Source organism: Protopterus annectens, chromosome 2.part0 (genome assembly GCF_019279795.1).
Source record: "Protopterus annectens isolate FY-2018-M chromosome 2.part0, PAN1.0, whole genome shotgun sequence".
In the NCBI taxonomy this organism is placed as follows: Eukaryota; Metazoa; Chordata; order Ceratodontiformes; family Protopteridae; genus Protopterus; species Protopterus annectens.
In genome coordinates this window covers 1,293,618,112-1,293,642,217 of record NC_056728.1, presented here as the reverse complement: position 1 = coordinate 1,293,642,217, position 24,106 = coordinate 1,293,618,112, and the positions used below count along the sequence as shown (strand labels likewise).

Genomic DNA, 24,106 nt, shown 5'->3' with positions numbered 1-24,106 from the left:
GCAATCATACTTCATTGTAGTATATAGAACTTTATTTGCCCCATGTACTGTTAGTTACAATGAAAAAAAATTACAAAGTGTTTTGCTGGCATTGAAATCCATAAAACACTTGGCAGATACTGTCAGAAAAGCAGGGCAATCCAATCCACTACATTTACACTCACCTTTCATGCCTATATATTGTCTAGATTTTTATAAAATTTCCAGATTATTACTTCATATTTTTGGTCCACTCCTCATAAAACCTGTGTTTTTTAGACAAACCACTAAGGCTTGAAGTCACTAAATAATGACATTCATTTGCATTTCAGAGGATTGTGTCCTTCAGATTATACAGGTGAACACATCCTGTTATTCTAGCAACTTTCTAAGTTTTTTACAGGATGTTAGGGACATGTTAAGGGTACAGACAGCTGGCAGAAACAAATGTTTTGTTCTGTGACTGTCATTAGCTTGTCAGTACAGGCAAATTCTACTGTCAAGTGCTAGACCTGACCTTAAAAACATAAGCAAGGGGTGCTTAACAATTGTTAAGGATGGGTCAAGTGCCATTACGGAGCTTAACTAGTTTGTCTTTTTTGGAATATCAGAGTGAAATCAGCATGTTCCATGTGCTACAAATCAGTTTTTAAAAAGCATATGTGACGCCCATGCACACACACACACACACACACACACACACACACACTTTAAGATTTGATTTATAAACAAACACACCAACACTCCTGGGGAAGGCTGGCACAGGTTCTCCAGCTGTGCCCCATTTCTGGCAGGCTATAAGGTAGTACTGACTGCCACCAACCACTAATATTATTTACTATAAGGCCCTTCCCAAAGGGTGTTTAAATTTCCTGTGTAATATTACTGCTATCCAAGTAGTAAGTGTGACCACAAATTTTAAGGCTATTGGAGTGGCTTATGCAGTTATCATGAAATGCTTGCAAGCCCTCTAGAGCTTAAATTATCTCTACATAAAACAGCCACAGCTAAAAGGTTTAAACATATGTAATAATAAATATTAAAAACACAAGACAAATCTCCTCAACTCAACACAGTGCTAGTCAAGAGTTTAAAAAGCACAGGAAAATGCTTAAAATAATATTGTAGAATAGTCTGACATAAATATAGAAAAGAGCTAGTCTAATCTTCCTATTTTCTATCTATTTCTAAGAGGCATACTAAAGTCTAAGATCCTACTTACATACAGAGCAAGCAAGTGCTGGTGATGTTGTCAGTTCTGAAGACAAATGCTATCTATTTCTCTCAGAGATTACAAAATCATGCATCTGGAGCATTTCTCCCCGGGCCTCCGCTGAAAAATGGCTGGTTCCAAGTCGGACTTTCCCAGTTAACAAATGTAAAATAAATAAATAAATGAATCTCTTAAACTGATAATGCATCACTGCTGACTCATTTTAGATTACATCACTCTTGACACTTCTCTGGTTCCCAGGTTACCAGAAACTCTAAATTTACATTTCTTAGTAAGCTTGCACCTGGTCAGGAAGCCACAGCAATAAAAGACATTATACATGTAAAATCTAGCAATTAACTCTGGTCTCAAAACAATAGAAATAATTCCTTCATCCAGCCATCTTGTCTCTGAGCTTTGAGATCAAACAGTCATAAAATGCTTTACTTTATCAGCTTTCTTCCAGCGGGGTGCATTGTGGTTACATTTTTGAAGTTCAGAACATGTAAGACAGTTTTTTCTTTCATTTAGTTTTCTTACATTTGTAAAACAGCATGTGGATTATATTAATATTTACAATGACATAGAATTATCTACAAAATTCTATCTAATTGGGCTGGCAGCCTTTCAGTTTTTCACCCCCTGAGAACTCAAGCTAGTTTTTCATGTGACCCTTGAGAAACGTTGCTTGAGAGGGTTAGGTCTATCTGAGTATACCTTACCCCATCCCCTGTTTTGAGAGCCCATCCGCATTGTTGTTCCTAACCCCACTGCTGTGCTGCACTGACATATCATATGCTTGCAACCCTAGGCTCCATTTTAGCACCTTGACATTTTGCTTGCTGGCTTGGTATAACCATGTTAGGGGATTGTGATCTGTAACTACAGTGAATTTTCTTCCATACAGATAAGGCTGAAGATTTTGCAATGCCCACATTATGGCTAGACATTCCTTTTCTACAGCTACATAGCATTCCTTCCTGGGTTGGAGCCTATGACTGAGATAAACCACTGGGTCTCCCTCTAAAGAAATCTGGCTAAGTACAGCCCCCACCCCATGGTTAGAAGCATCCACCTGCACAACAAATTCTTTGCTGTAATCTGGACTGGCTAACACAAGGGGTCCTTCCAAAGCTTCTTTAAGCTTCTGGAATGCCTGCTCACATGCTGTGGTCCACATTACCCTATCTGGCCTGTTTTTCCTTGTCAGTCTGTGAAGGGAGCAGCTATGGTACTATAACTGTGGACGAACTTTCTGTAGTACTCTGCTGTCCCTAAGAATGCCCTCACCTGCTTTTTGGTAACAGGTGCAGGCCATGCCTGAGTGGCTTCCACTGTGGCAGGTTCTGGCCTGATCTTACCACTCCCCACTCTGTGTCCTAGGTTGGAGACCTCTGCCATACTCACCTGATGTTTGCTGGGCTTAATGGTCAACCCTGCCCTCTGTAGTCTGCCCAGAATCTCCCTGACATGTTGAAGGTACTCCTGCCAGGAATGGCTGTAGATGGCATTATCATCTAGGTAAGCAAGAGCAATCCCTCCTGCTCCTGCTGGGATATGATCTACCAGCCTCTGGAAAGTTGCTGGGGCATTTTTATCCCAAAAGGCATACAACCCAAAAGGAGTCACAAAGGCTGACCTCTCTCTAGCACTGGGAGCCAAGGGCACCTGCCAGTAACCCTTGGTAAGATCAATGGTAGTAAGATACATACATATCCCCACCCAGCTGATCTAGGGTTTCATCTGTCCTAGGCATGGAGTAAGCACCAGACTCTGTGTGACTATTTAATTTCCTGTAGTCCACACAGAACCTGGTGCTGTCATCCTTCTTTGGTACCAGCACCACTGGGGAAGCCCAGGGACTGTTGGACTCTTGAATTACCCCTATTTCCAACATTTCCTGTATCTCCTCCCTCAGAGTCTGTTTGACTCTCTCAGGCACCCTGTAAGGGGCCTGCCTAATAGGCCTTTTGGGTTCTGTATCCACCTGGTGCTGCACCATGGTTTCCCAGTGAACATGTCCCCAAACTCCTGTAACACTGCTCGGATTACTCAAACCTGGGTAGGAGATAACTGCTGGGACATTGCTACCCCTTCCGCTGAGGTGCCAGTCCAAGCTTCACTGAGGAGATCAGTCACCAGATCTCCCTCAGACTCCTCCTGCAATCCACTGCAAATACTCAGCACAAGGGCCTCCCTATCATGATAAGGTTTCATCATGTAAACATGGTACAATTTGTGCTCCTGCCTCCTACCTAGCAGTTCTACCATGTAGTTAACATCACTTACCTTTCTTACCACCTTGTAGGGCCCCTCCCAAGCTGCTTGAAGTTTGTTGTGTATGACAGGAATGAGAACCATTACCTGCTGTCCTACAGCATACTTTCTAGCTCGATTATTCTTGTCATACCAGACCTTTTTCTGCAGTTGGGCTTTTGCCAGGTTCTCCTAGACCAAGTCCATGTGTTCCCTGAGCCTTGTCCTGAGGTTTAGGACATATGCCACAACAGACTCCTTGTGGGATTTACACTCACATTCCCACTCATCATGAATTAAATCTAGAGGCCCTCTCACCCTATGCCCATACAACAACTCAAAGGGTGAAAAACCTGTGGATTCCTGGGGAACTTCTCTGTAAGAAAACAACAGATGGGGCAAATATTTTTCACGATCCCTCTTAAAGTGGTCTGCAAATGCCAGTAGCATGGACTTGATTGTAGAGTTTAACCTCTCATCAAGACCATTAGTCTAGGGATGGTAGGGGGTGGTCTTCAGGTGCTTCAGCCCCCAGTACTTCCATAGACAAACCAGCAGGTCTGACATGAAACTGGCACCTCTGTCAGTCAGTATTTCTTTTGGGAAGTCTACCCTGCTGAACACCTCCAATAAAGCATTTGCCACCTTTTCTGCCTCAATGGAGGACACAGCCACTGCCTCAGGGTATCTTGTAGCATAATCTACTACCACTAGGATATACCTTTCCCTGTGGAACTTGGGGTACTCAGAGGCCCCACAATATCCATAGCTACCCTCTGAAATCGCTCCTCAATCACAGGCAAAGGCATCAAATGTGCTCTCACCTTGTCTCTTGGCTTGCCTACCTTTTGGCACTGCAGTACCCTGTTACATCTCTGGAAATTCCAGGCCAATAAATGTTCTGCATATTAGGTCTCTTTGTATGTTTTATACCTATATGGCTTGCAAAGGGAATATCATGGGCTATGGCTAGAAGTGTCAGATGGTAGGCTGTAGGCACTACCAACTTCTGTATTCTCTCAGCTTCTAGCCCTCTATCAGGAGTCCACTCTCTATATAGTAACCCTTTGTCCCAGTATACATAATTCCCCTTTTCTTGAGAATCAGGCACCTCACTAGCTACCTCTCTCAGGCCTTGTAATGTAGGGACTGAGAGCTAAGTCTGTCTCAACTCTCTCTATGTAACCCCCCCATCTCCCCTTCCACATGAAGTCTGGCATCCTGTGACAGTGGTGCCTCACTGTCAGTCAGGGTACTACTACTACTCACCTCTACCTTTGCAGTCACTCTGCCCAGGGGAACATCAGTACCCACAAGCAGCTGTGGCTCACCTTCAGTCTCACTAATACAAGGTAGCTCCCTCCCTGAAGTAACCACTTCACCAGTCCTGGCTGCAAGTATGTGGTCTGACTGGGTCTCTTCCAGGCTACCAGACCCAGATGCTTGTCTCTAAGCCTGACTGCATGTAACTGCATGAGCACATGGTACTGCCTTATCAAAATCATTTCCTATCAGGACATCTACAGGGATATCCTCAAACACACCTACTTGCTCACCTCCCTTTCCACCCTCCCAGTCAAGGTGAACCCTAGCCAAAGGTACATGGAATGGGGTCCCTCCTAAAACTCTGACTGGAGTAGACTGCCCAGGAAAGTAGTTCTCCTCTGTAACCATTGCAGGCTTTGCAATGGTTATGTCAGAGGCTGTATTTCTCTTAGCAATGGGCTCTTTGCCATTCACTATGATAGGCTATAACCTCTTGTGGTACTTTGGTACCCTTGTTGTCTCAAGATAACCTACTATAGGTATTTTGTCCTTCCCACTTACAGGCTCCCTCACCCTTTGTTCCCTACCTTGCCTCCGTAGACATCTATATGCCACATGGCCCAACTGGTTGTATTCAAAACATTTAACCCTAGGTCCTGGATGTGTACCCGACTAGTGGCTTCCCCTGTTACTGGCAGATTCTGTTGGGGCTGTCTGAGCTGCCCACCATGGATTCCTTTAGATCCATGAGCAGCAATGGGTGTCCCTTTCTTGTGGAGCGATGCCCTGGTTGCTAGGTATAGGTCTCTATTCTTCCCCAAGTGATCTGAAGTAGCACATTGTCTGTCAGCTAACCAGATCCTAGTGTCTATAGGCAAACTGCTAAGAGCTTGTTCCCACACCAAAAGGTCTGCCAGCCCTTCTAAAGTGGTGACCTGATATCCACTCACCCACCTATGAAAATAAGTGCTTAGTTCAGCAACATATTCACACACACACTTTCATCTGCCTTGTGTCTATGCTCACGATATTTTTCCTATACGTTTCAGGTTTTTGTTTAAACAATTCTAACATACAATTCTTTACAGCATCATAGTTAAAACAGTCAACATCTGATAATTTGGAAAGTACATTTACAGCTTTACCATGGAGTAAGGGGGTCAGGAACATTACCCAGAGCTTTTGTTCAACATCATACTGTTTACATATCCTCTCAAGCATAGGAATGAAACTATCAAAATTATCCCCTCTGTAAACTGGTGAAGAAATTTTCTGATGTTTTGTGCTTCTGCGGTCCAGTTACTCCCTTTCCCATTACCTCCATGACTCTGGCGAAGAGTCAGCATCTCCTTTTCATTCTGCCTCTGCCTCTCCTTCTCCACAGCTTCCATTTCCAAATGCCTGGCCTCCAACTTAAGTCTCCTTAGCTCCAGATGGATTTTTAATTCCTTTGCAGAAAGGTTGAAATGTCCATTCTCTGAATATTGTACATCTCCACAGCCAGTCTGATCATCTTCCTAATTGCTGTTTTCTGATGCAGTGGGACCCAAAGCTGCCATCATGTCTGCCTTAGTCATGTTTCCATGCACCAGTCCCTTAGCCTGGCACATCTCAGCCAAATGGCTTCTTGGCAGCTTGCCATACTCCTCTGCTGACATGTTGCCTGGTCTCCCTGACTAAGCTAACAAAAGAAATTAAACAATTGTGATCTGAACTCTGAATTTTTACTGCGTGACTAATTTAGAGTACAAAAACACCTTCAATGATCACTGTCCACAAACTAGAGGAATTCACGATCTACACCACTACAAGCCAATTAGTATGTGGTGTGGTTAATTCACCACAATCAAACAATTAATATTTGATGTAGATATCTCACCACTGCAAAACAATTGATATGTGACACCCGTGCACTGGCTCAGTAATCGAGGAGCCTCAATACTCACCACTAGCACCAGTGAGGGGGCATGCACATTGGGAAGGATAACAAGTACACACACAGTAAAGTACAATTTCCCTTAAGAGCACACAGAGATCACAGTCAAGTCTGGGGCTGGTTTCTCCCTTTCTTTCCAGATCCCCAATAAGACTCCCCACTGGCACAGCTATAGGGTCCAGATATCAGCCTAGCGGTCAAGCTAAAACCTCCAGCACCCTCTCTGTCCAACCAGTGCTTCATGTCCCTGCCCAAGTAGCTGACACACACTCTTTAAGATTTGATTTATATACAAACACACAGACACTCCTGGGGAAGGCTGGCACAGGTTCTCCATCTCTGCCCCCTTTCTGCTATGGTATAAGGAAGTACTGACTGCCACCAACCACTAATATCAGCTACTATAAGGCCCTTCCCAAAGGGTGTACAATTTTACTGTGCAATATTAGCGCTATCCAAATAGTAAGTGTGACCACAACTTTTAAGGCTATTGGAGTGGCTTATGCAGTATCACCAAATACTTGCAAGTACTCTAGAGATAAATTATCTTTACACAAAACAGCCACAGCTGAAAGGTTTAAAAATATTTAATAATTATATTAAAAACACAAGACAAATCTCGTCACTTCAACAAAGTGCTAGTCTTGAGTTCAGAGATCACAGGAAAATGCTTAAAATAATACTGTAGAATAGTCTGACATAAATATAGAAAACAGCTAGTCTAATCTTACTATTTTCTATCTGTTTCTAAGAGATATACTAAGGTCTAAGATCCTCCTTACATAAAGAGCAAGCAAGTGCTGGTGATGTCAGTTCTGAAGACAAATGCAAAATGGTATCTCTTTCTCTCTGAGATCTCTTAAATTGATAATAAATCACTGCTGACTCATTTTAGATTATATCATTCTTGACACTTCCCTGGTTCCCAGGCTACCAGAAACTCTAAATTTACATTTATTAGTAAGCTTGCACCTGGTCAGGAAGCCAAAGCAATAAAAAATTATACATGTAAAATCTAGCAATTAACTCTGGTCTCAGAACAATAGAAAGAATTCCTTCATCCACACATCCTGTCTCCAAGCTTTGAGATCAAACAGTCATAAAATGCTTTATTAGCTTTCTTCCAGCAGGGTGCACTGTGGTTACATATAACACAGTTTTATTACATTTAGTTTAGTTACATTTGTAAAACAGCCTGTGGATTATATTATTTACAATGACATGGAATTATCTAAAAATTCTAGCTAGCTGGCCTGGCAGCCTTTTAGTTTTTCAAAGGATGCATCAAATGTAAGAAAAACAATAAAATCACAAGTTCTGCTGAAATAATATTTTGGACTTTTTTTATGAAATTCTAGCACAACCTTTATTTACTGAACATTCTAAAATACTGAATGATATTCAGGTAAAGCCAAAATAATTAATTTTCTTGCACTTATTTGTTATTCAGACTGACTTTCCCGCCATTCATAATCTCATTTTTTAAGGATAGCCTAAGATGTCATTGCAGTCCAAGTGAAACTTCTCCTAGAACATCAAAGCCATCACCATCACTTTCTAAGCTTCTTTTCCTGGTGAGGGCTAGGGCACTGGCACAATGCAAATGGTTGGACAGACTTCCAAAATCCGTAGAAATAATTTCTAGCTTATCCTATGGGACCTCTAGGTGCTCCAAGGTAAGCTGAAAGAGCTCTTCATCATGTTTCAGCTGTACATTGAGGTGGGTAGATCAGACTTCCACAATTTGTCAACAAAAGTTTCTAACTCATCTTATGGGATCTCCATGTGCTCCCAGATAAGATTAACTAGCTCTTCAGCATGTTTCATGTGTAACATCTTCTAGTGGGCTGTGCCTTGTGCCTGGTATACCTCTTGTGAGAGAAGCCTATGAGACCTCCTCACAAGTGCTCAGACCACTTCCTCTGAATTCTGTCAACAGGAAAGAGTTTGGACTGCACTCTGAGGTCTTCCCAGACTGATCTGTTCCTCATGCTGTCTTGGTGAATAAGCCCAGCTATCCTTCAAATTAACTCAATGTTGCTGCTTGTATCTGTGATCACTACCTAAAGATTATGCCAGTAAGTGAGAATGAGAACACTGATAGAACAGCAGACTGAGAGTTTTGTCCTATGACTCACCTATGACTTCATCTCCAAAGTCTGGTGTAACACCTCCAATACTGCTGTTACTGCAGCCATCTGCTGATAAATCTCCTGATGCCAACACTTGTGAGCAAGATCCAGGATACAAGAACACCTCTATCTAAGCTAGCTGCATCCCTCTCACTTGGAAGAAACAATCTACTCTTTTCCATAGGAAAACCATAACATCAGATTAGGAGCTGCTGGTTTTCATCTTAACCATGTCACATGCAGAAGCGAATTGCTCCACTGCTCAGTAGAGATCAGAGAAAGTTGACTCTAAGAGGGTGGACAATGCTAACTGCCACCAACAAAGATGCAACCTTCATGTCCCCAACCTACATACTCTCCAGGCCTTGTCTGAGCCTTGATATCCTGCCCATGAAAATTGCAAACAGGAAGGGAGAAAACATACTTCCTTGGCGCATCAACATTTTTTAGTTAATTATTGCTATGAATGAGGGTACAGCTATCACTCCTGAAACAAACAGGGAGCAAAGGGTAGGTAACAGTGACTTTGAGAACCTGTTTCACTGTAGATCTTCTCACAAGACATTCAGGGGTACACAACTTTACAATTTTTTTCAAGACTGCAAAACACAGACAATATTAGTGATCTTCCGTGACTCCAAGATATTTTTCAAGGGTCTTAGAGTTTGTCTCTCATTCCTCTTTAACATAGATGACAAGCAGGCAAGGTATTTCATTTGGATGCTTTAATACATAGAAACACATCAGGATGGATAGCAGCATCATAAAATAAAAATGAACTGGTGAACAGACAGACCTTACATACATGCATGCTTTCATCTCAACAGCTAACTACAAAATGGCAGTCAGACTTGCACATGCTCAGTATTTATACTCTTGTGCAAGCCCTTGGATAGCTTCTTAATGGTACATACACACACATATTGATATACATCCCCTCTTAAAAAGATTGCCCTTTGAAAAACAGTATCAGAGTTAGACATGCATTACTATAGAAATCAGAAATAAAACACAATGTCCATGTCCAAGTTGCCATGTATCTGCTACATGGTTTGGAGATACGACCAAATCTCATAACATAGCAATCTCAACGTAATTTAGCAACCAACAAGGACAGGCTTTGGTAAATAACTCATATCAGGAACTTCTGGATTCATTTGGATTCGTTACAGGAATGGAAATATTCTCTGGAACTTCCTCAGGAACTGGAACACCAGACAACTCACTCTGGGATGAGGAGTCTTTCTCGCTGGCTATGTGCTGTGGTATAAGCTTAGACTCAAATGTTTCCAATTCCACCTAAAATCTGCTCCTTGTGATTCCACAATGTATGATCTTGGCTCTGGGTAAATACTCTTCATGATACCAATCCAATCATTACCTCTGGACATTTGCATCTTTACCACTTCTCCTTTTGTAATGGATTGAGCAGTTTGCTGGTCTTATCATAGTAGGACTTCTGGGTTAAACACTTCTTCAACAGATTGGCTTTCACTGACCTGTTGTTCTTGACACATGAAACCAACAATTGACTACTGATTGGTAACAGGGTTCTGGTTTGTCTTGACAGAAGTCCCTGAGCAGGTGAATCAAGATGTTTATCACAAGGAACATTTCTGAGATTTAAGAGATTCAGGAAAACATCACTATTATCTTGTTTTGACTTCTCTAGTAACTGATTTGCACTTTGAACTGCATGTTCTGCCAAACCATTTGACCGTGGGCACTCTGGACTACTCGTGACATGAGTAAAGTTCCATTCTTCAGCAAATCTTTTGAACTGTTGACTTGTAACTGCATGCCGTTATCCAAAATAACTTTGTGTGGACTACCATGTACTGCGAAATTATGCTTCATCTTAGTAATGACAATACTGGATTCTAGGTTAGGTAGTAGCCAATCTTAAACCAATTGGGGTAAGAGTCTACTAACATCAGATAATGTTGACTATTCCATTCAAAAATGTCGGTAGTTACTGTCGACCAAGGTAGTTCAGGAATCTGGATTAGCTGAAGTGGTTCTTTCTGTTGATGTGGCTTAATACTATTACATACAGAACAGGATGAAAATATTCTGTCAACATCTTGTGACATAGAAGGCCAAAATGCTAAATTTGCCCAAATAGTTAACCATGCCAAGGAAATGCTGCAGGGCTTGGATATTGTCCGGGGCTGGCATCTCAAAAATGGCTGCTTGTTTGGAAGGGTCTGGTCATAAGCCTTTACTGGTAAATAAATGACCTGCATAAGTAACTTTTGGAAGCCTGAATTTACATTTCAAAGGACTACGCTTCAAGTTCACTTCATGCCCTCTGTCCAGAACTTTCCTGCGGTTTCTGTCATGCTCTGCTTCTCCATTACCTCCAAACAGTGAATCATCCACTATTATAGCACATGGATAACTCAAAAAAACTTGCTCCATTGCATGCTGAAAGACTTCACTGGCAGAATTTATTCCAAAAGGCATTCTGAGAAATCTATATCTACCAAATGGTGTGCTGAATGTAGTCAGTAATGAAGATTTGCAATCAAGCATTACTTGCCAAAATGAACTCATTGCATCCAAGACAGAAAAAACAGTAGCACTTGGCATGAGGGTGGCAACCTCCTCAACCATACGCATAGGATGATGAGGTCTCTTTAATTCCTTGTTCATGTCTATTGGGTCAATGCATATTCTAATTTCATTTTAATTTTTCTTATGAGCAACTACCATGAAAAACACCCACTCTTTTAGCTCTCTGACTGGATAAATCACACCTTGCTGCACCAACTTATCTAACTGGACCTTGACTTTGTCCTGCATAGCTATTGGAACTCTTCTCACCAGTCTGACCACTGGACTGACCTCTGGGTCTACTTTCGTGGAGTACACAACTGGAAATTTTGCCTAGCTTATCGCTGAAAACATCAGCATACTCTGAGAAAATAGCATCACTGAAGCTGGAACTGGGACATGTGCTTACATGATTGACTTCTTTGGTAAAAGAAAGAAGCTTCATTCTTAAACTGTCTTTGAGACCTAATAATGACTGCACAGGTCTTCTGACTACATAGAATTGCAAGCTGTAACTGTTCCCAGCCAAACAGGTTGAAAGCACTACTGAACCTTCGGTTTGAATCTCTTCATCTCCATAAGCAACAAGCTTCGCACAATTAGCCAAATTAAGTTGTTCACCAGCACTCACCCTAGCAAATGTTTCTGCTGACATTACATTACACTTTGAACCAGTGTCTGATTTGAGCTGCATGAGTTTACTATTGATCAGGATAGTACAAAACACTTTGTTCTTTGCCAACAAATCTACTGCATTAACTTTTTCACTGACCACTGATACACCATCTACATACAAAGTAGGTTTGTAGCTTTCTACATAATCAACTTGTGTTTCTGAGTGACCTTTCTTAATAATTGGATGAAGTTTGCTTGATTTACAAAACTTTTGAAAGGGGTTCCATTGTTTACACTTGTGGCATTGCTGACCAAATGCTAAGCACTTTTCTATTTTAGTCTCATGATTATCACCATAGTTACGACAGTTAGCAATAAAATTTGGATTGGGTTTTGTTGACTCACCCTTATACTGCACTGAGCATGTCCATTTTGTTGGACTAGTCTCAGAACTTGCTAGAAGGTTATGAGTCTTCCCTGGAAAACCTGCAGGGGCTGTAGCTGCCATGTGCTTAGGCCTGCTTCTGCTATCCACGTGCTACATGCTGTCTACACTTGCTCTAGAGACTGGAGAAACCATGCTCTTATCACTTGCAAACATACTTGTGTGATAAGATTCAGTCAGTACAACAGTATGGCAGTTTTTCCCCCTCTCCTGCATATACTGGTGGTGCATACATAAACGAACGCTGTCTTTCAATGGCTTCTGACCTCAATAAGTTAAGCAAAATAAATGCCCTTGTACGTACATTTTTGTCAGAAAAAAACGCATTTATGAAAATATATTCCTGCTCAGATACTCTCCAATTCTCTGCAACATTATGATCAAACACAAATGGAATGGGTCTGCAAAATGCTTCTTCCATATCAACACACAGTAGTGAAGGTACTTGAAATTATATATGAACATACACACACATAAATATGCCAGAACTTTATGCCAGAACTTGAAATTAAGACCAATAGCACAACAGACTCTTTGAAATAACTGCATTTCAACAAATAAGTCTCCGTAGCATAAGAAAACTTTAAAATCACTGTACTTTGCAAAACCACCCTTTATCAGAATAGAAAATACTCAAAATGACTGTACTTTGCAAATGAACTGTACACAGCACAAGAAGCTCAGAGTAAGAAACACTTTGAAATGAATGCACTTTGCAAACGAACTGTATATAGCATGAGAACTTTTCAAAATGGCTGTACTTTGTGAAATAACTGTACAGTGTAAGAAACATTTTAAAATGGTGGCACTCTGCGAATAAATGTACATAGCACAAGAAATTTTTCAAAATGTCTGTACTTTGTACTTTGCAAAATCATTGTAATTTACACACAGCAAACTCTTTGAAATAATTGCATCGTAATAAAGCACACACTCTGCAAACAATTTGCAAACTCTGAGATACTTTGAACAACTCTAGTTATACTTTGAAGGGCTTTGGTCAATGCAAAATAGTAGTCTATACCAAAACATGCTCGTTCGCTAAAAAACATGTAGTCGCTTTGCTTTTTTAAGTTTATTTTGCCCATTTATTGTACTCATTATTCCCATTTGACCTCTTATCATACTCATTATGCTTTTCTTGTGCTTGTTTTACTTTAAACATGCTGATTATACAAACTGGAGGTAGTTCTGAGCCCCATGTAAGTATTTCTGATAGTTTTATTAAATGTCATGGTTTCAAGCACTTTGTTTAATTAATAATGCGTTTTGTACCTTTCTTTTGATTAATAATGTGTTTTGTGCCTTATGAATACTCCATATCATTTGCTTTGCAAAGTAAATAATTTCTGCAAGTTTTGGTTACCTGAAGTTCATTTCTGGCCCCTTTTAATGGTTTGAGCACTGTATCACCCAGCCTGCTGAATATACCTTCACTGTCAACTCCGCACCTCGTGGCTTGAAGAATTTGCACTCTCAGTCCCTCTTTTGACACCATGTCGCTCGTCCAGTCAAGGTAAAATAGATGAACAGTTGTGGGTTCAGTTCAAGCAGCTTTATTACACACAAACTTCTGGATTGAGACTTAGTAACTTAAAAACTTAAACTTATAAACAGACTGACTACTACATGCATATGTTCTCTCAAAATGGCACTGCTGCCTGCACATGCTCACTAGTTATATGCACGTGCCTACACTTGGAAATGCTTCTTAAAGTTACAACACACACTCTGCTCTACAAGTCAGTTCCTGGGTGACCATGATGTAGGATAGTAATGTATTTTTGTTGCAAGGACTTAGGAACAATTACTTTCAGAACTTTCATGATGATACCTTTGTCAGACAAAATCTCATCTCTGTATGGAAAATAAGGTTGCACTTCTTGAGGTAAAACTAGATTGCTTTGATGGCTATCCTTGATTGATAAAGTGGTTGAGCCTTTTTAAAACTGGATCTGTGGCTATGTGATCTCTCAACACATCAAGAATTTTGGAAGAAAATCTTCTCACTTTCATGACTTCCAAATCAAGATTCTCATTCTCATGCTGTTCAGTGGTGTTTCTGGATGATCTGGACAATGTATCGGCATGATAAAGAAGTTTGCCTTTCTTGTAGACAAGAGTGAAATTATACTTTTGCACTCTCAGCATAATGCATTGCAGTCTGGCTGGAGCTGAATGCACTGGCTTTCTTAAGATAGTGACTGGGGGCTGGTGATCTGTTTTGATCTGGATGGGTCTACCATAAACATAATCATGGAACTTTGAACATGTAAACACAATTGCCAAAAGCTCTTTCTCAATCTGGGCATACTGCATTTCAGTTTGGGTATGAGTTCTTGATGCATAGGCAACAGGCTGACCCTCTTGTGGAATGACTGCACCTAGACCAAATTTTGAAGCATCACATTAAAGAGTATCTGGCTTGTGAACATCATAGTATCTGAGAGTTGGTGGATTAGCAGTTCTCCATTTCAAGACATCAAATGCTCTTTGGTGTTGCTCTAACCAAGACCATGATACATCTTTACATGTCAGCTCTCTGAGTGGTGCTGAAAGTTGGCTTAGATCTGCAATAAACTTCCCTAGATAGTTAACAATGGCAAGAAAACATTGCAGGGTTTGAACATTGTCTAGAGCTGGCATCTCGAGAATGGCTGTTTGTTTAGAAGGTTCTGGTTGTAAGCCTGAACTGGTAAATAAATGACCAACATAAGTAACTTCTTGTAGGCTGAATTTGCATTTCTGTGGATTGAGCTTATGATTCATTTGACGTGCCCTTTCTACAATTTTTCTGAGTTTTTTGTCATGCTCTGCTTCACCATGACCTCCTACTAGTATGTCGTCGACTATGATAGCACAAGGATACCAAGAAAAACGTTGCTCCATTGCACGCTAAAAGACTTCACTTGCAGAATTTATCTCAAATGGCATTCTCTAAAATCTGTACCTGCCAAATTGAGTACTGAAAGTAGTGAGCAATGAGGATTTCTTGTTGAGCTGAATTTGCCAAAATGAACTCTTTGCATCTAAAACAGACAAAACAGTGCCATTAAAGCTGCAAATTCTTCAACAGTGTGCATTGGATGATGAGGTATTTTTAGTGCTTTGTTCAAATCTCATAGATCAATACTGTCTCTGATCCCTAATAATGACTGAACATGCTTCTTGACCACATAAAATAGCAATTTGTAGCTCCTCCCAGCAGAGTAACATGAAAGCACTACTGAGCCTTCAGTTTGAACTTCTTCACCTCCAGAAGCAACAAGCTTTGCATACCTTGCCAAAGCAAGCCTTTCACCATGACACACTCTAGCAAGTGTTTCTGCTGACATAACATTGCACCTGGAACCTGTGTCAACTTTAAGCTCTATGGGTTTGCCATTTATCGGCATAGTACAAAATATTTCATTCTTTTCTCTCAGATCTACTGCAGTGACTGTTTCATGAAGCACTAACACACCATCAGCATAAAGAGTAGGGCTGCAGCTCTCTAATTAATCATCTCATTTCTTAATATGTTCCCTTTTAATAAAAGAATGTGGGCATTATAAATTACAAAACCTTTTGAAATTATTTCATTTTTCCCCTTTAGATTCATGACTTCTACCACAGTTATGACAGTTAGCAATAAAACTAGGTTGAGGCCCATGCTTTGAGTTTGTTGACTCACTCTTATGCTTCACTGAGACTGTATGAACTATGGAATGTGCTGGAAAGGTCTGGGGTTTACGAGTGAGGGCTGCAGGGGCTACCGTTGCTGCCATGTGCTTGAGTTTGTTTCTTTTAACTACGTGCTGCATACTATCAACATGAGCTTTGTCACTGTGCCTTCTAGAGCTATTCTCATTTATAAGCATATCTGTGTGCTTTTCTGTGAGCTCATATAGCTGACAAATCTCAATGACCTTATTCGAAGTTAAATCACTATCACTAAACAAAACCTTTCTCACAGCATCATCTTTAATACCACACACAAGTCTGTCTTTTATCATCTCATCCCTTAAATCACCAAATTTGCATGTTTTAGCTTTGTTTCTCAAGTCAGTTATATATGCTGCAAAAGTTTCACCAGGCTTTTGATCCCTTGTGTAAAATAAGTGCCTTTCCATTGTAACATTTGTCTGGGAGTTACACATTTCTCTAAATTTACATTTTAAGCACTCAGGGTCCTCCCTTGACTCAGCCAGTGCAACATTATGATGGTTTATCCCCTCACCTGTATAGATAGCAGGTGCATACAAAAATGAACATTCCCTTTCTATGGCTTCTGACCCAGCTAAATTAAGCAGAATAAATGCCTTTGTATGGTCATCTTCATCATAAAATGCAGCCTGTAAGAAAATGTCGTACTCTTGCTCAAACACTCTCCAGTTCTCAGCAATATTACTGTCAAACATAGGGGACTGGGTTTTCGAAATCCATCTGCCATGCCCGCAAAGTATCTACAAACACACTGAAAATATGGCCCTTGAATTATGCATGAACAAACTGTTCTGTGAGCTTGTAATACCCTTCAAATGCATGATAAATTCTTCAAAATACTGTACTGTGCACAGTATGCTCTGTAATGGCTGTATTCTGCAAAATAATTTTACTTCAATACTGCACAAACATGTAAACACTTTATACACTTCTGATAACTCTTTGATTAATACAAAAAATATGTGCTTAGCGAAAACGTGGTTGTTTCCTCATCTTATGCATTTTATACAATTCGGACTTTATTTCAAGCATTTTCCTTAGTAATTCAAATATGTTATCAATATCAGATATATCAGTTTATGCAAATATAATTTAGAATGTTCTGCATGCTTCATTTCATATTTTGCAAATAAAAATGGTGCTGACCAAGTTTTATTACCTGTCATTTGTTTCTGACCTGTTTTTTGAAGTATGCTTGCTGTAGGGATAATTCACTCCTTTATATTTCTCTAGTTCCAACTGGTTTCCCAACAAACTCAAACTGAAGAATTTAGATTCCATCCTGGCCTGAAGTCCTTTAGGCATGGCAGATGGATTTTGAAAACCCAGTGCACTTGTGTTTGACAGTAATATTGTTGCTCGGCCCTCTCTAACATAGATGACAAACAGGTGGGGTATTTTGTTTAGATGCTTTAATACATAGAAACACATCAGGATAGATAGCAGCATCATAAAATATAAACAAAGTGGTTAATAGACAGACCTTACATACATACATGCTTACATCTCAACAGCTTACTACAAAAGGGCAGTCAGACTTGCATGTGCTTAGTATTTATACACTTGTGCGAGCCCTTGAACAGCTTCTTAAGTATACATACACACACTGATCTACAGAGTTTATTCACTATTCCATGCTGGGATGCAATCCACATTTCTCAGTTTCCTTAAATTCCATTTTAGGCAAGTGCTGTCCTTAGGCATAGAGTTCCAGTGAGCTCCAGAGGAAGAAGGGATGGACTACCTATTAGAATATCATCTAACAATCTAAATCCTTCTCATATTTTAAGTCAGAATGATGCACTTTGTCAATGTTTGCCATTAGTAATCCATGTAGAACTCAAAGACATGAAAAAGGTTTTGTCTTTTCTCCAGCTAATTGTGCTTCTAATAATAATAATAATGACTATTTGTTAACCAGGTAGGTCTAATGGACAAACAGTTGCTTTTCAAGAGCAGACATGGAACAATGCCTGGTTAAGAGATTTGCTCAAGATCACACAGTAAGCAAATAAGGGCTAAGCTGATGGAATCAAACCCTGTACTGCATTGACTAAAGGTTGCATCCTTAATCTCTGCACCAACTGTCAGACAATGGTTTCTAATGGATACACTTCCTAGAACAACTTTTGCAGCAGACTAGGCCACTAGAAGGACATCACTTTTATTATGCCCTCTTTTTCTATTTCTCCATGTCTTTTGGGTTTCTAATACAATTATGGTAATGGACCCCATTCCAAAGTCAAAATATGACTAAGTTCATGAAATTAGTATTGTTTCAATCTTTGATGTTAGCCAGAAGCACTCTTTGCAGCACCCACAATGTGCCCAGTAATGACTCCTTCTGCAATTTGTATAGAGTTACATGTAGCGGTAACATATCTAAGTGGGATTGTAAATTCTTTTTTATAAGACCCATCGCTCCTTCTACTACTGGAACTGTCTAGGTATCCTTCTTCCACACTGCCCTTTACCTGGCTGCAAATCCCTGTATTTTATGACTTTGTGCCTGTCTGTATGTAAAACACTGTAGTCACTGGGTGTAGCAATTTCAATAATCAATTCTACTTTTGTCTTCTTTTTTGGACTACTATATCTGGTTTTCTCACATCTATTTTTGACTGCTGGTAATGGATGATCCCATGTAATATAAACTTTATCATTCTCTATGATGCTTTGTGGCTCATGTTTCCAGTGGTTTTCAGCTCCCTCAGTATTATAATATTTGCACAATCCCCAATGCACTAGTCTTGCCACATTATTATGCCTTTCAGTATACAGTCCTCCTGCCATTAGTATATCACAAACAGCAATAAGATGTGCAACTGTTTCTAATTCTATTTTAGAAAAAAATTACATTTGACTGTTTCTCCCACATTTTTAACAGACTTTGTAAACCAATGTGTATGTAGTCCACTGTCTTGGACCACCAATATTAATCTTTTGTCATGTGGTTTAAATTAATTTCTTCCTAACCATTCCTGCCTGTGATCCTGATCAGCATGAGGTTGTCCCAAGAGTTTTCTAAACTTGCAGCTATATTTATACATTTTCCAGATAACTTGTTTTCTCATCTGATCCTTCACCTTATATTGTTTCTTTTGTTTTTGGCACATTAATTTGCTACCTGATTTTTATCTATTTTTGATCTGATTTCCATTCCTGCTTGATGCTTCTACTAAACTAAGCAGAGAAGTCACCTTAGACTTATTCTCCTCATATTTCAAAACTTTCACTATGTTTGGGTCTTGTGAGGTCAGCAGATATGTATGCAGTCCCATGACTGCAGATCTATACATGTAATCAATTTTGAGGAGGCCCATACCTCCTTCAGAACTGGGAATATATAATGTCGGTATGTACTGATTTTTATAAATCATTTGATGAACATGAAGTATCCTTCTTGTTTTCCTATCTAACCTATTCAACAACTTTTGGGGCCAGTGAATCACTTCAAAACTGTAAGTTAGAACAGGAAGAGCAAATTGGTTTATAGCTAGGACTTTGTTCCTAGATGTCAACACTGTTTTCGTTATTAATTTTAATCTTGTAAGATATTGCTTACTAAATTTTATTCACATTTGTTCATGTTTTGTTGTTGATCTTTCATCAATCCCCAAATATTTATACACTACCTCTTGCTCAAGTTCTTCCTGTTCCAAACTGAGGTTTTCCTGGTGCTGTAGCTTTCCAGCTTTAAAGGTTGCTTTTGCACAGTTATCACGACCAAATTACATTCTTATATCATCTAAAAAGGTTATGACTACTTGCGGTTGTGCTTTCAGTCCCTGATGGACTATAGAGTTTTAAATCATCTACAAAAAGAAGATGAGAAGTCTTTACACTTAGTTGTTTTCTGGGAGCCAAGTTGTAGCCATGACCTAATCCGTTAAGTAGGCAACCTAATGGTTTAAGGGCAAGACAAAAGAACAGCTGTGACAGAGTCACCCTGGAATATCTCCTTTGAATTTTTATCCCTGAAATAATAATTTGTCCTTTATCATGGCTTAACTGCAACGTGTTGTGCCACTGTTTCATGGTCGCTGTAATGTAATTGATCAGTGTAGGGTGGATCTTATAAATTTTTATGGACTCTTTTATCCATGACTATATGATAATGCCAAATGTTTTTTTGTAGTCTATCCATGCCATACCTGGGTTCTCCCTTTTTATAATTCTTCATTATTACTTTATTTAACAATAATTAATCCTTTGTTCCATATGCTTTTCTTTTACTACCTTTTTGTTCTATTGCCACAATTGATTTTTCTTCTAAATGACTATAAACTCTGTTGCCATCAATTCCAGCTTATAGTTTATACATTGCAGGAAGGCAAGTTATTGTTCTATAATTTTTAGGGTAGCTTGTGGGTTCATTTTTCAGTAAGAGTATTGTTTTTCCTGTTGTTAACTAGGCTGGTGTCTGTTCAGGGTGCGCATATAAATAGTTCTTACTCATGGCTAAATTTTCATGTAAAGATGTTAATACTTTTGGCCAAAGTTAGGTATTGAATCTGGGCCTGGGTTTTCCAGTTAGGAGCTCTTCTTAATGTTGTTTCAGTCTCACTGGCCGTTACTTCATCCCGTTTCATATCCTGTACATTTGAACTTCTTATTCTTTCTTTTAATTTTTCTATCATTTAGCATCTTTGTCACGTTCCACAGGATCTTCATAGATATTTCTCCAAAATGTATCCATTTCTTCTTTTTTTGGTGGTGTTTCAATTCCTTTTCCCTTGTCTCCCAATTCTCTGTAAAACTGTTTTGGGTCATCAATAAATTGTTTATTTTGTAGTTTTTCTTTATATTTATCTGCATATCTTCTAAGTATTTCTGCCTGTGCTGATATTTTTAGTTTATTATTTGTGATAGTGCACAATAGATCCTGATTTGTTCTGATGCACATTGCTTTTATCATGTCTATCTTTCTGAGTATTTTTGTTGATCTGTTCCCTCATCTATAGTCTTCTAACAGTGACACTTCTTACCTTAATTGCTTTATAGTTTTCTCTATTTGATACTTCCATGATGGCGTTCGATTTCTCCCCTTCCTTTCCCTTACTGCTCTGTGTTTGTGTGGTAAGACTTTTTCTGTTATTAATTTAGCTGCACAACAGTATATCCTCTTTACTTACCAAAATAATCTACTTGCCAACTGCCAACATGGCTTTAGGCCTTTCCATAGCACAACAACTGTCCTTCTATCCTTTTCTGACTCCATAAACAAAAATCATAACAATAACACTTTTTCCTCTGCATTATTTATTGACCTTTCAAAAGCCTTTGATATGGTCAACCATAATATCCTTATAGACATTCTAAAAGCCCAATCTCTTGACACACAAGCATTAAATTGGTTTAAATCCTATCTGGAAAACAGACAACAAGCAGTATTGTGGGATAATAATCTTTCAAAATCCCTTCCTGTGAACACTGGAGTACCCCAAGGCTCTATTTTAGGACCTCTACTCTTCTCATTGTTTATCAATGACCTACATACCAAAATTCCTCAGGCCACCTGCATACAATATGCAGATGACTCTACTTTAATTTGTTCAAGACCATAACCTCTCTCCAGTCTCTCACCCAAACAGTATTTAGCAGTGTTGAAAATTGGTTCATGCAACACTGCCTCCTCCTGAACCCCAAAAAAACAAAGTTATTGCTCTTTGCTCCAACTCATAAGTCACCTCAACTGCACTTCAAAATAACCTCTAACAATGCAACTAACATATCCCCAGATACTTCAACCCATCTACGAGGAGTAACAATTGATAATAACCTTAGTTTTGATGACCACATTAACTCTACTATAAAGTCAGTCAACAAAAAACTAGGCACTCTTTACAGAATCAAACCCTTCCTTTCCCCTTCAGCCAGAATAACTATTGCCCAGACCCACCTTATCTCTACCCTGTTCTATGCTTTGGCAATATATACCAATCTATCAAAAAACAACCTTACCAAACTTTCCACCCGTCACAATAACATAGCCAGATTTGTCACCGGCACCACCTTTAGAACTCACCACTGTCTTAATCTAAAACAACTTTGATGGCTAGAACTGAAGAACCAACTACTTTATCAACAAATTGTTATCACCCAAAAGATCCTTTACCACCCTAAAAATACCCCTATCCTCATTAACCTGATTTCACCCTACAAAAATCTTGCTATACTACGCTCAGCTAATAAGCTTCTAGTTTCCACTATTAAGTCAAATAACAAGGCTGGAGACTCACTTTTCACCAACACAGTAGGGAAAATCTGGAACCAGCTTCCTACTGAACTTTCCTCCCTTGCTTCCACTATTCTTTTTAAAAAGCATCTGAAAGAATATCTTACAACTCACTGGCTGTGTCCCTGCTCTAACCCAGACTGATATCTCTTTCACCTCCTGCTCTCTCTATACTTCTCTACTCTACTGTTTTATCTCACCTATCTGTAGTACTAAAAAAAAAAAAAAAAAAAAAATTCTTTAATTTCATGTTTTTTGTTCTCTGTATTTAATCTTAGCTTAAACCTACTAAATTACTCTGTAAAACTTTTGTTCGGACCTATCTAGCTAATGTACTATGTAGCTGATGTACTGTAATCCACTTGACTATTACTATATATTGTATTTTTTGTCACTGCTGATGGTTGGAGCTTTTCTCCCCGGGCCTCTACTGAAAATGGACATATATCCAGTTAGACTAGCCCGGTCAACAAATGTAAAATAAATAAATAAATAAATACTTCTGTTATATCACATGAATCTCTATGGACAGTCCTAATGACTGTGTTCATTTGTTTTATCAAAGTTCTAACGTTTTGGGTTTTATTGGCTTTCTGTAGTCTATTTCTTTCATTGATCTTAATATGTCTATCTCTATTAAATCAACTCTTTTCCTAGATCATTTTCTTCTAAAGGGAGGGCTCATTCTTTGTTCTTCATTTCCTGCAGGCATTCTATAGAAAATTCCAAAGTATCTTCCTGTACCACATTCTCTTCAGTTTCATCCTGCATCATCCGTTGCTGTTTCATATGGGAACTCAATGGCCTATCACTCCAAAACATTGACTGCATCAGAGTTACCACAGGATCTTGTTCCTGTCCTTGCTGTGCAACTCCACCTGAACGTTTGTACAGGTTTTCTGTGGAAGGCTCCAAAGTATCTTCATATGACAACTGATCAGATGTTTCTCACTTCAGTGGTTTCTCCTTAATTTGGGGACCATTGTTCTATCCTGCAGTGGTGTTTTCTGAGTAAGATTTTCTACACTAAATCCTTCACTTCACAGGTAACCCATAACCACGGTTTCTATTTCTTTAACTTCTCCATTACTAATCCTTTTTTCTACTTTTCCTGTTTATTTTCTTATTTTTTTGTATTGTAAAATTTTTCATGTCTGGATGCCTTTGCCTGTATTTTTCACAAATATCTTTGGTGCTGCTCTTTTCATATTGATTAATGTTGCTTTTTCCTTTGCATAAATATTACACCATAATAAATGTCTTTCTTTTCCATGTCCATATTTCTTCTTTAGATGTCTCCCGATCCTCCCATTTCTCCTTACTTTGGGGACTCATTCCATCATGGTGTGATGCAACCTATGTTTGACCTTCTACACTAAATCCTTTACTTCATAAGTATTCAGTAACTTCAACTTCTATTTTTTTAACTTCTACTTGACTATTCTTCTGTTCTATGCTCCATCTTTGTGATCTTATTTTTCTAATGTAAAATTTTCCATAACTGGATGCCTTTGCCTCTATTTTTCTTCGAATATCTTTGGGGCTGTGTTTTTATGTTGATTAATTTGGCTTTCTCCTTTGCATAAATATTGAGGCATATCAGATCTCTCTTTCCCATGTCCATATTTCTTTTTTATACCTTTCAAAAGTCACTAGCTTTTGTTCTTTATATTTTCACACTTCCCAGATGTTTCTTTTTCCAAATGGAGCAAGGTTTCTTGGTCTACACAACATTATTCATAAATCTGTTGTATTAATGAACACA

General features: G+C 39.2%; 1 protein-coding gene across 2 annotated transcripts in view; it reads left to right on the top strand.

Annotated features, from left to right (window-relative positions):
• LOC122793449 (glutamyl aminopeptidase) overlaps nucleotides 1-24,106 on the top strand; it is a 792,963-nt gene that overhangs the window by 400,572 nt on the left and 368,285 nt on the right. The window lies entirely within an intron of this gene.